The following is a 13,146-nucleotide window of genomic DNA, read 5'->3' as shown; positions in this document are numbered from 1 at the left end:
TCCTCCTCTTTTAGAATCATAGAATTGTAGAGGTGGAAGGAACCCTGAGGATCATCTAGTCCAGTGTTTCCCAACCTTGGGCCTCCAGCTATTTTTGAACTACAATTCCCATCATCCCTGACCACTGGTCTTGCTAGCTAGGGATGATGGGAGTTGTAGTCCAAAAACAGCTGGAGGCCCAAGGTTGGGAAACACTGATCTAGTCCAACCCCTGCAATGTAGGAATCTCAACTAAAGCAGCCATGACAGATGGCCATCCAACCTCTGCTTAAAAATCTCCAGTGAAGGAGAGTCCACCACCTTCCGAGGGACTCCATTCCATTGTCAAACAGCTCTTACTGTCAGAAAGTTCTTTCTGATGTTGAGTTGGAATCTCGTTTCTTGTAACTTGAATCCACTGGTTCAGGTCCTACCCTCTGAAGCAGGAGAAAACATGCTTGCTCCATCTTCCATGTGACAGCCCTTCCGATATTTGAAGATGACTATCATATCTCCTCTCACTGCTGCTAGTGTGCTCCGTTAAAGATCTAAAATACAGATTGCCTTATTAACTTACTGGCTGAATTTCCTTTCCTTTGGAATCCTCTAGAGCACTCAGCACAGCATGAAAATGATCCTACATTAAACTATTAGAGGTAAGCGCAGCTGACTACCAAGTGAAGAACAACGAATAACTGTTTTCCATCCATATGTTTATCTGAAATGTTCCAAAAACTAGTATCTCCTGTTAAAAAATAATGCATCTCGGACAACTTCACCCGAAAAAGAAAGAAAAGAAGTTCTTTTAAAAGGATTATTCTGTCAAAAAAGATTTGTAATATTTAACTTACATTTTCCCTGACACTGAAAGAGCGGAAGACTGAGTATCCCATTTCCTCTGTGTCTGAGCTGTTTTGTGTTTCAGAAGTCATGAATGCCAGTATCGTGTGTTTTTTTTCCAGAGCTGCTTTCTAACTGCAGAAACAGGATGTATTTAATCCCAGGAGCAGGTAGGCCAGGAATGTGTCCTGGTCCAGATTCTAATCTCACCTAGAATCACATATCAGTATTTGGAAGGAATAAAAAATTGTTCTATACATTAATGTATGCTTGCAATTCACTATATATGTGTTTCTTCACATGGACACTGAGAATGTTTAAACCTTCTGGCTGGCAATGGTGGATTACACTGGCTGTAGTGGGTATGAGAGTTTCAAAGGACAATATAATATAAATTTATTTACTGTTTTGAATTCTGTTTTCTTCATCATTTCTCTGCTCCTCCATCCCCTCTATTTTTTCTCTCTGCTTGAGTAGTTCTTAGTATTCTCTCAGTTGCTCCTTTAATGAAAAGAAATGCGAGAAAACATTATTGCCATAGATATTGCTGAACGCCTGATAGGGAATATAATAAGAAATTGTCCAAACATTACTTGCTTTCACAGCAAAGCAACTGGCAGTACTGCTCCATCTAACCTCCCTAAAAACCTCAATGCAACTGCATTCCATGGCAGACCTTTACAGTAGTCTGGCCTTGAGGGTCCAAACCAAAGGAACCCTATCTGGGTGTTCGTTGTTCCTCTGTTGAGTAACACCTAAGCAAGGAGCAGGGCTGTACCAAGCAGCCCAGCCCCTTATGTTGCACACTTGCTAATGTCTGTAATGGGGAGCGGGAGGTATGTGCCTCCACACATATGAAGGCACAAACCTGTGTATGTGAAGATTGCCCCAGAATCTTCAACACTGTGTGGTCAGCCAGAACGCTCCCATGTGATGTACTTGCAAATGTCAAGGGAAGTGTGTGCAATGCCAGGTGTAGGAGAACAAGTGAGGCCCCCACTCCTTGTTTCTGTGTTGTTCAACACAAGAATGAAGGATGCTGAAATTAGACCGAAGTATCATCATAATGCTGGCACCCCAATGGATTTCAGCAATATCCACCATTCACAACTAGGTGTTTCACTTCTATTCCCATGACAAAAATTGTCTCATTTCCTAACAAAGAATTTAATAGTCAAGCAATTAAGTATTATCATACTGACTCAAGCCAAATTAAACAAAAAGGAATGCAACCATTATCTGCTATGTATGGGTTTAAATTTTATGAGCTATCTGATGTCATGTACAATAAAATTTTATGACTGCACTTTATTAGAATTTATTGTGTTATAATACAATTCATCCTTTATATTAACTGTAATAGTCATACACCTTTCCCCCTCTCATGTGATATAGGTTTATTTTACTGTAACATAAAGGAGGAATCTGGTCTGATAATCCACCTGGAGAAAAACTGATTATCTGGTTCTTTATCAGTTTAGCTAATGATACAATGTTGGGACCAAAACTGCCTTGGGCAACCTTATGAATGACCTGTCCTGGGATATGGGTAGAGTGAATGCAACCCTGTTGCTTCTCCTGGAACCCTCAAGCCATCAAACTAGGGATGTACTAGCATTGCACTGCTCACCCCAAAAGCAGTTGAGACTTTGCAAGTGTTGCAGCTGAATGCTCTGTGTGAAGCTGCCTTTTGAAAAGTATTTTGAGGTGCTGCATATGAAGGCAGAAGGGAAAGCTAGCAAGTAAGATGACAGCTTTTGCAGCCCATTTAAAGGATTGACCCAGCAGAGCTCTAGGTTGTCCCAAAATGACTACATAATTATTTTTAAACAGTGCATCACATATTGATTATGGTACCTTCCCCAATCTGAGTTTTCACCCCATCCCGAATTCCATGTGCTTTTTGGAATGGTCTGGATTCAGCTCAAGGCTGATGAACACGTATGTGTCAATCGTTTACTGACTGCAGCACCAAATGGTAACTTTCATATATGTGAATGAGATGCCAGGTACCAGGCACCAGAAACTGATTTTTTTCCTCGCTTCACACATACCGTAATGCTTCTTTTACCTTGTTTTTATGTTGCAATGGCTAACCAACAATCTATGATTTAAACAATCTCTATATATATAAAAACTGCAATGCAACTATGAAATAAAGTTGTCTCTGCTGCAGTTTATTTTAAAAACCTTTATGATGACACTGAACACAGCAATGTGCTTCGAGACTGACACCACATCCATAGAAGTCAATGGGGGTCCCACGATTGAGTTCAAGAAGTATTTGCTTTGTCCCTTAAAACAGTCTCAGTGGATTAAGAGCAAAACACAAAGTTTAAGGGCGGGGGAGAGTGTTTTAAGCAGGATTGAGGATGTTAAAATTGTACTCTGCCTGTAATCTGCTAATCAGCTTGAAAAACTGATATATAGATAAGCATCTGCGTTCTTTTGAACTCCCCCCCCCCCTTTTCATTCTTCGAAAGGTGGACCACACTTTGTAAGAAGCTGGTTCTCATTCAGTGACCTTCCCAGTTTCTTTAAACTCCACTCTTATCCCTCAACACTGCCCCTTCTGTGTTGAGATTATGTGTTCCCATACTACAAAAGACGAGAACAAAGTTGGAGAAGAAAAAGGAAAGCTGGTCTACTGTCAGAACCGAGGCTTATCGCAGCAGCCTCCTATTTCTAACTCGATTGCAAACGATATTTGTGATCAAAGGGCCAGAACCCCTGAAGGAGCTTATGCAAACAGCATGGTGGCCAGAATTCTTCCTGATGATTTGTAAGCAGGAAAGGACTTTTGACATGAAAGACAGCTTAAACAGCACAAGAATAGCAATAAACCATCTGTAAAATGCTTAACGTTGCCCTTGAACTAATGCAAATTTGTTCCAAACAATTTTTTCCCCTTTTCCCTTTTTCTCCTCCTTGCAAACTCTGGATGCCCTGCTGGGGCATTTGAACAGTCACATGTTCACTATACAAAAGCCTGTATAAGCAGGGAAATACAGTGTACTAATGTGTTTAGGACCAGGGAATCAAGCAACTTCCACAATTTAAATCCGCTGCCTTCCTTTTCCTCTTTGTTTGAGAAATCTTCATTAATGATAGCCTGGTTAGGCATGCTGACTAAATGTCCAGAGAGCAGCACCAAAGGTAATTTTGCTGGTTTCAAAGAGTTACGAAGAAAAAACACTACCAACTAGTTAGCAGAGTACATTCAATCATTTTTCAAAAGTTGCACAGCTCACTAGGAATGTGATTCTACTTATACTTATTCCCTTTTTATGTCCTTTATCAAAATATGTCAATAAAACAGGTAATGCAAGAAATTTGGATCAGTTGGTTATACCTTAATTGCTATCCAGAAGAACTATAGTGCAAGAGTTTTAAATGATGTTAATAGATTTATTTATTTTAGTGATGCGTCCTCTTATCTGTGGCTATTCATAAATATTAAAATGTTCCAAAACATAGTAATTGGAAGGGAAATATCCATTTATACATTATTTCCGGTCCCTTGGAAATAAAGATTATTTTTTTCAAATCAGCTTTATCAGATGTACAAAATGGATGACATCTACTTAATATTTACTTAGGTCTATGTGTGTGTTTTAATAGAACTTTATATAGCACCTGTTGAGATCTCAATTTCTTTAATATCACAAAACATTTTGAACTTTCTTTGTTACCATCTCCTGGTTGCTGGGAGAGTAAGGTAGCCGTAGCTGATAATCAGTGTGGAGTAAAGGGCTGTCCATGTCTCACTGCCTACTGAAAGCAAAATGCTAATTTAGGCAATATTTGGTCTGGAAAGGCAGGTTTATCAAACAGACCAATATTTGGTCTGGAAATGCAGGTTTATCAAACAGGTAGCAAACAGGAGTCTAATGCACTAAAAAGCAGTTGCTAAGCTTTCTCAGACCAAGGCCACATTGTTGGTGAGCAAGGCCCAAACAAAAGTGGGCATTGCCACACCACACCCATTCTCTCACACACATCAGATATGCACCCACTCCAGTAGAGTCGGTGGAGAGCTGTGAGAAGAACAGGTGGATCTTCAAAAAGCTCACCTCACAAACCAGCACCCCCTCTACACTAAGTAATTATAGTCCTACGGGGGGGCGGGGCAACACTGGCCTGCAACTAGAGCCTTTTAATTCATGTATTTTTCATCCAATCTGCTCCCTGACTCTGATCTCAATGAAATTTCAGGGAGAAGGTTGGAGGTGGTGTTGGGAATTAAAAGGCTCTCCTCCAGGGGCTTTGCCCCTCATACATTCACCCCAGCCCAGCTATGTCCTTATGTGAGTCCCTCCAGCAGCAGCGCTTATGCATGTTTCAAAGGAAGCTAAAATCCTACCCATCTGCTGCTCAGAAGAAGAACTGGCAGAATGGATTCAGTGCCCTTTACTTTATTTATCCTCAGAGTTTATACGCTGCCTTTCAGGGCTAATCCTCTCAAGGCAACACAAAATCCATTATAAACATAGCTGCAGTCCATAAAATTGCGTGCTGTGGAATTCAACATTGCTCAAAGGAGATTGTTCCATTGGGCAAGCATGAATGCTTACACTAATGGAACAATCTCTCCTCTCCTCCTCCTCCCATGCACTGTTCTGGGGTTTCTTCCAACCTTCCAGAGTAGATTTGGGGGAGGCTCTGTTGCTCTAGAGTTCCTATGGCTTGTTTCAGCTAACAGACCAGGTTAGTTAGGCCTAGGAAAGACATGTCTGTTTAAAGCCCTAGAGAGCCACTGTCAGTCAATGTAGACAAGGCTGAACTACATGGGTCAGTAAGGTAAAGGTAAAGGACCCCTGGACGGTTAAGTCCAATCAAAGGCGACTTTGGGGTTGTGGCGTACATCTTGCTTTCAGGCCAAGGGAGCTGGCGTTTGTCTGCAGACAGGTTTCCAGGTCATGTGGCAAGCATGACTAAAGAGCGCACAGAAGCACTGTTTATCTTCCCAGTAATTTATCTACCTATTTCTCTACTTGCACTGGCATGCTTTTAAACTGCTAGGTTGGCAGGAGCTGGGACAGAGCAAAGGGAGCTCACCCCATTGTGGGGATTCAAACTGCTGAGCTTTTGATTGGTAAGCCCAAGAGGCTCAGTGATTTAGACCACAGCGCCACCCACACATGGGCCAATAGACTGACTCGTTATAAGATAGCTTCCTATATTTCTAAAAATATTATAATCATAGGAAATTTTTGCTTTTTCCTAAATTGCAGTTTAGATATCATCTACCAATTAGTGCTGAATGACAATATCTTCAATTACGGCATCTGATGATGTCTATTAAAGGACTGTCCATATTTTGAGTGCTTTGGCATCTTTTAAATTGCTGGAAATAATAATTTGCATCTTCACAGACAGCTGAGCCTATAATTATTTTTTACAAATGTTTAGTGGGATCTTGTAAAGTACAAGTTCAGGAGGTCAGAGAACAATGGGATAGGGAATTAGAATGTGCTCTACAACCTAAACAATGGAAATTTGCTTTATAATTTATACATAACAATTCCTTGGATTTAAACTTGAAATTGATTCAGTAGAATTTGATGTTTCAGGTATACTAGACCCCACAACATCCATATAGGAAGGCTTTGCCTAATTTAGATATTGTAGGTGTAATGCTGAAAATGGCTCACTGATGCATACGATGCATGTCCAGCAATTCTGACATTGCTGTTCATATCAATTTTTTATTGTCAAAATCCTTGCTATTTGTAGATGGACATGTCCTACTGAATTATATCTCTGTAGTATAAAATGCAGGAGAACATTACTTTGAACTGATTGTAGAGGAAAGGCCCAAGCGTTGAGCATGGCCCAAATGGTTAGGGTTTGGATTTAGATCCAGTTTAATAACTGGGCTTACACCCACACCATACATTTAAAGCATATGGCATCCCCTGTACAAAACAGTTTTATAATGATCAGAATCTACAAAGTCAGTTTGATTGGACGTTTGCAGAGGACTTAACTGGTTTATCACATTTTTGGCCTGATAACTTTGAATGTCAAGTGTATCAAGAAAACCTTCATTGGTTTCCACTACGTGGAAGTATTCCTGAAGATTTCATTTCCAGTTTTGTAAAAACAAAATTGAGTCACGCCTTAGACCTGGTGTTCACCTCTAGTGACGTGGGTGATCTGACACTAAGTAAAAGTGAAACAAAAGAAGTGCCATGGTCAGATCACTTCCTGGTGCAACTGGACTTCTCCGCAACCCTTCCCCTCTGCAGGGAGGTGGGACCAATTCGGATGGTCCGCCCCCACCACTTAATGGATCCAAATGGTTTCCAGAGAGTGGTAGGGGATGCTTTATCCCATGTTGATGGCCTTTCAGCTGATTCCCTGGTGGCCCGCTGCAATGCGGAGTTAACCAGGGCTATCGACTGTCTGGCTCCCAAGCGCCCTCTCCAGTTTCATGGAGCCCGGACAGCCCCGTGGTTTTCTTCGGAGCTGAGGGCGATGAAACAATCGCTGAGACGGCTAGAGTGTCGGTGGCAGAAAACTCACTCCGAATCTGACTGGACACAGGTTAGAGCTCAACGTCGAGCCTACCAAGTGGCAATAGCGACGGCGAAGAATACTTTCTTCACCGCCTCTATTGCATCTGCAGAAAATAGTAACAGGAGACTCTTTCAGGTGGTTCGCAATTTAACGGTACCACCTATACCACCAGGGCCTTGTAAAGACCCCAAGATCTCCTGCAACGATTTTGCAAAGTTTTTTGCAGATAAAATCACTCATATTCGGAAGGAGCAAGACACCACCATGGGAGCAGGGCTGGGGCGGGAGAGTGCTAGAGCTCTGTCTGGTCAAGTTGCATGGAATCAATTTCAATCCGTTACCCCCGAGGATGTGGACAGGCTGCTTGGACGCGTGAAACCAACCACCTGTCTCCTTGATCCTTGCCCATCCTGGCTAATAAAAGCAAGCCGGGAAGGGCTGGGTGATGGGCTCTGCGGGGTGGTGAATGCTTCCCTCTGTGAGGGAAGATTCCCAGGTGTTGACCTTTAAAGCCCAGTATACCTCGGCCCAGTATACCTGAAGGAGCGTCTCCACCCCCATCGTTCTGCCCGGACGCTGAGGTCCAGCGCCAAGGGCCTTCTGGTGGTTCCCTCATTGCGAGAAGCAAAGCTACAGGGAACCAGGCAGAGGGCCTTCTCGGTAGTGGCACCCGCCCTGTGGAACGCCCTCCCATCAGATGTCAAAGCGATAAATAACTACCTGACATTCAGAAGACATCTTAAGGCAGCCCTGTTCAGGGAAGTTTTTAATCTGTGATATTTTAGTGTATTTTTGGTTTCTATGGAAGCCGCCCAGAGTGGCTGGAGAAACCCAGCCAGATGGGCGGGGTACAAATAAATTATTATTATTATTATTATTATTATTATTATTATTACTACTACTATACCAGATCACATTTGTTGCAGAGAAGGTAAAATATTTGATCCTATCTGGACTAGCATCCAATAGCTAGACTACAGCAGACAGGGTGTGATTTTAATTTAATTGGGTGCATTGTTCTATTATGCATGTTTTGTTTTGTTTTTAAGTGTCGCTATCCACCCCTTGCAAAAGAGCGAGTAAAAAATTGCACTAACTTTTTTTTTAATCCAGAGACTGTTAAATCTAATACTAAGTCCTGCCACATTCTACGCAAACACAGCTAAAAAGGAAATGTAACTGCCTTGCCGACCTTTCCACCACCACCCCACCTGTTTTTCCTAACTTTTCAACAGTGTTAGAGGTTAATAACATTGTTATTTCATCCATTGCTTGAATCTAATAAAAGCAATGAGGCATAGCATTCTGTAAAATGTCTGCAGTAGAGGAAAGAACACTGGTGTTGACCTCTAACTTAAATGAAATACTAATTATCCCCATCTACTTCTAAAATTAATGACTTTAGAATCTCCCAAGTGGCCCAACAAAAGTCTCTCATAAGACTCCAGGCAACTTTCTGTTTCCACTGAAGCGGGTGGAGAGGGAGAGAGAGAATTTTCAAATTCAAAAGAAACAAGTACCTTTGAGTCGCTCATAGACTCTCACAGGCTCTCACTCATAGACCAGTCCACATAAAAAATAAGCAATATCACAATATATAAATTGATTTTGAAAGTCAGGTAAGCATTCGTTTTTTAAAAAATGAAGGAACTCAGTTAAAAGCATAATTAAATGAAACATGCAGATTAAAAACAGTGCAGTCCCCATATGGAGTTCTGCTCACTTCCTGCTCCTTCTTCCTAGAAACCCCTGCTCCCTAAACCTCTGTTGTACAAAAACACCCTCTCTTCCTGTAGTGACATCACAACCCCCCCTTACCCTGGCAACCTTCCTCTGTGCCTGGCAGAGCCTTCCCCCTGGTCAATGACTCCCATTGAGTAGCCAATGGCTGGCCATCAGCACCATTGTTTGTTCAGCAACCCACCATCATGAGCTCCTAGCTGGGTTCACGAGGATTCTGACCCTTCACTGAATGTAGAAATTATAGGGAATCTGTCCACCCCCAAAATTCATAACAATACCAATGGGGGGGGGATTATTCAGTTCCTTAGCTTATTAGTATTTCAGTAACCTTTCCATGATATTCCTGTGGCTGTATCACAATGGAAATGGTTTAATCAGAAGGATCAACTGCATGCCAGCAATCAAAATCAAAACCCATCAAGCCAATTGCCCCAGCTCCACGCTTACTATGATTTCTTCTACATTTCTGGAGCTGCATACACTTGATATAGCTACAAATTGAAAACACCTGATGGCTAAGAGCTTCAAGTCAGGTTACAACATTTACCCTGTGGATGAACTCCAGCATTATGCTAATTGCTAAAGATGATCAAGAACGCTGTGGGACATTTTTAACTGGGAACATGTACTGGATTTTAATACCACGCATGGGTATTACGACTCATATTCGTAAGTTATCAATGAGGAGGATAACCCCTCAGGAAATGTTTACAATGAGGAAGAGCTGGTGCTAGTGCAAGATGACACTGATTGTAATAATGTTATTGTTTTACATAACTTGAGAGCAAGGGAACATATTTTAGTGGGTTACTAAAATAGAATATGCAATAAAACATTAATTGAATGCATATTTTTCATAGCCTCTTAATTGAAGGAACTAGGGATGCACCAAACTATGGAATGGGAGGGGGCAGGGCAAGTGGATTTAGAAACAAACTCCTCCTATTCAGAAACACTGCCTCAGCTCCAGGCCAAGCCAAACTTCCACTCCAGAGTATAGCTTCTGTTAAATGCCATACTGTATGACCTAGATAATATTAACTCATTATTTAAATCAGTATAACTCCACACTTTCTTTTGTTTTTGTGGAAGCCATTTTTTTAAAATAAAAAAACCACCAGGAGATAAATTACAGTGGTACTTTGGGTTAAGAACTTAATTTGTTCTGGAGGTCCGTTCTTAACCTGAAACTGTTCTTAACCTGAAGCACCACTTTAGCTAATGGGGCCTCCTCCTGCTGCTGCGCCACCGCTGCACAATTTCTGTTCTCATCCTGAAGCAAAGGTCTTAACCCGAGGTAATATATCTGGGTTAGCTGAGTCTGTAAGCTGAAGTGTATGTAACCTGAAGTGTATGTAACCCAAGGTACCACTGTACATTGTTTTAAAATACAAGGAGCAGTATATATACATAACAAGTCTATATCCCTAAGAACAATATGTACCAGCCTAGAGGAAAGTATATATATCAGAAGCAAGTAATTAATAAGAGCAAGTGGAGAATTCAACTCCAACTCATATATAATATGCAGAAATATACAGTGGTACCTCTAGTTATGAACTTAATTCGTTCCAGAGGTCCGTTCTTAACCTGAAACTGTTCTTAACTAGAGGCATGCTTTTGCTAATGGGGCCTCTTGCTGCCACTGCACCGCCAACACACAATTTCCATTCTCATCCTGGGGCAAAGTTCTGAACTCGAGGTAACTCTTCCAGGTTAGCGGAGTTTGTAACCTGAAGCGTTTGTAACCTGAGGTGTTTGTAACTCGAGGTACCACTGTATTTGCATATAGTTGCGGTTAGAACAACTAAGTCTGCAGTCTTATGGTCCCTGGAAGGACTTCCAAGGGGGCAGAGGATGAATTGGATCTGTCTATAGTACAGTTTGAATCTACAGAGCTCCAATGGCAGAGGGGAGAGATCTGGTGTGGGAGCCTTCTTCAACAATGTCAGCTCCTCTGGAGCCTTGGTCAGCTGAAGTCAGAGTTCTGGTGTCAGGAGGGATAAAAGGGGTGTTCTGAGCAACAGCTTAAATCCAATCTAAAGCCTTCCTGGTCCCACAACATTTCGCTGAAGGGGCGCTGATCAGAGAAGGGGAGGTTTTTTTTTCCCTGTTCTCCCCCTCCTATGGTCCAGTGCGTCCTATGGTCTGGTGCGTCCTATACAGCGAAAAATACAGTACTTTTGAGTGAAGCTAAATCTCTCCTTGCCCTTTCTCTCTCTGTTTCCTGTTGGAGGTGAAACTATTTTTTTAAAAAAATTGGCAGAACACAATATCATTCCTCTGCCCTTCCTTCCACCCAGACAGTTCAAGCCCAGCTAACAGAACTGCCTTTGAACGACCTTCTTCAGATTGCACTGTAAATGCATGAAAAGAGGGAAGACCCAGAAGTTCATTCATATACCCATTCTATTTCCACTCTATTGTGTGATTTAAAACACACCCAAAAATGTGCATGGTTTTATAGGTAATCCACCGTCACATGGATCATGAGGCATGAGTTCATCTATTCAGACTAAGATATCCAGAATTTCTTAATGAATTTAGACTGCTATCAACCTGATACCTCCCAGAAAAATAAATCTGCTGTGGCATTTTCCCTAATAGAGAGAGGCAGCAGAACTATTTTCCTTTGGCATTTATGGTTGCTTTAAAGCAAAGGCAATCAGTACTTTGTCAACACCCTACTTTTGAACCCGACCCTCCATTCCTAGTAATTTTAAAGGACTTCCTACAAATCATTTGGAAAACAGCTGCATTCATTCACATGTTTAAGGATTTGCACAAGGTGACATTGTTAGTTAAAAAACTAGCCCTGAACTGGTTTCCATGGGTTTCTCACCATCATAAACCTAGGGAAGATTGGATTGTGAATGTTAGCCAGCCAGGTCTCACCAGAGCTAAATCTGAGGAAGAGTTGACCACAGTTCAGTTGAAGTAGGACTGCTATACAGGGTGACCTGGTTTTTCCTTTTTGAAATACAGTGGTACCTCAGGTTAAGAACTTAATTCGTTCAGGAGGTCCGTTCTTAACCTGAAACTGTTCTTAACCTGAGGTACCACTTTAGCTAATGGGGCCTCCCGCTGCCACCATGCGATTTCTGTTCTCATCCTGAAGCAAAGTTCTTAACCCGAGGTACTATTTCTGGGTTAGCGGAGTCTGTAACCTGAAGCGTCTGTAACCCGAGGTACCACTGTATGGCAACCCAAGTTGAAGGACCTATTGCAAATACCAGGCTCTGCCACAGAACTTGTAATAATGTTTCAAAAAGTGTCCAGAATGTATCTTCCTCCCACTACTAGTGAAAAACTATTACAGTCAAGATCTGAGGGATGTTAAGAATTTCTCTCTGACAACCAAACAAGAATTTGTAACAAAGCTAATGCTCTTCTTAGTATTCAGAATAGCGGCAAGGTCTCAGGGTGACATCCCTACTATATTCTACTTTGGTTAATGTCTACAACTTTGATTTGGGGATGCGAGTGGCGCTGCAGTCTAAACCACTGAGCCTCTTGGGCTTGTCAATTGGAAGGTTGGCAGTGTGAATCCCCGCAACGGGGTGGACTCCCATTGCTCTGCCCCAGCTTCTGCCAACCTAGCAGTTTGAAAACATACCAGTACAAGTAGATAAATAGATACCAGTGGTGAAGCTGCATGCTCCACTACCAGGGGAAGAGCAGAAGGGGGTGTGGCTGGTGCCCCAGGGGCATGGCGCACATCCCAGGGACGTGCCGCTCTGCCCACAGGGGTGTGATGCGCCGTCTGTGGGGGTGTGGCATCTGGTGCACGTGGGGTGCGAGGTGCGTGTCTGGGGGGCGCTGCGATGGCACCCTACCAGAATAGTGGTGCCGAGGCGGCCCACTCCCTCTGCACCCCCATTCCTCTGCCAGTGATACATACCACTGAGGCAGGAAGGTAACCAGCATTTCCATGCTCTCTGGCACTCATTACAGTGTCCCGTTATGCCAGAAGCAGTTTAGTTATGCTGGCCACATGACCCAGAAAGCTGTCTGTGGACAAACACCGGCTCCCTCAGCCTGAAAAGCAAGATGAGCGCCACA

At 42.4% G+C, this 13,146-nt stretch overlaps 1 long non-coding RNA gene across 2 annotated transcripts in view; it reads right to left on the bottom strand.

Annotated features, from left to right (window-relative positions):
* The window catches only part of LOC307224084, a 153,487-nt gene that overhangs the window by 16,157 nt on the left and 124,184 nt on the right, over positions 1-13,146 (bottom strand). For both annotated transcript variants that reach the window (XR_013842412.1, XR_013842413.1), the window contains exon 3: positions 1,224-1,320. This is a non-coding gene — a long non-coding RNA (uncharacterized lncRNA). The remainder of the gene's footprint in view (positions 1-1,223; positions 1,321-13,146) is intronic.

This window comes from Podarcis cretensis (genome assembly GCF_951804945.1).
Source record: "Podarcis cretensis genome assembly, chromosome: 9".
Classification (NCBI taxonomy): domain Eukaryota; kingdom Metazoa; phylum Chordata; class Lepidosauria; order Squamata; family Lacertidae; genus Podarcis; species Podarcis cretensis.
This window is presented reverse-complemented; position numbering and strand designations above follow the sequence as displayed.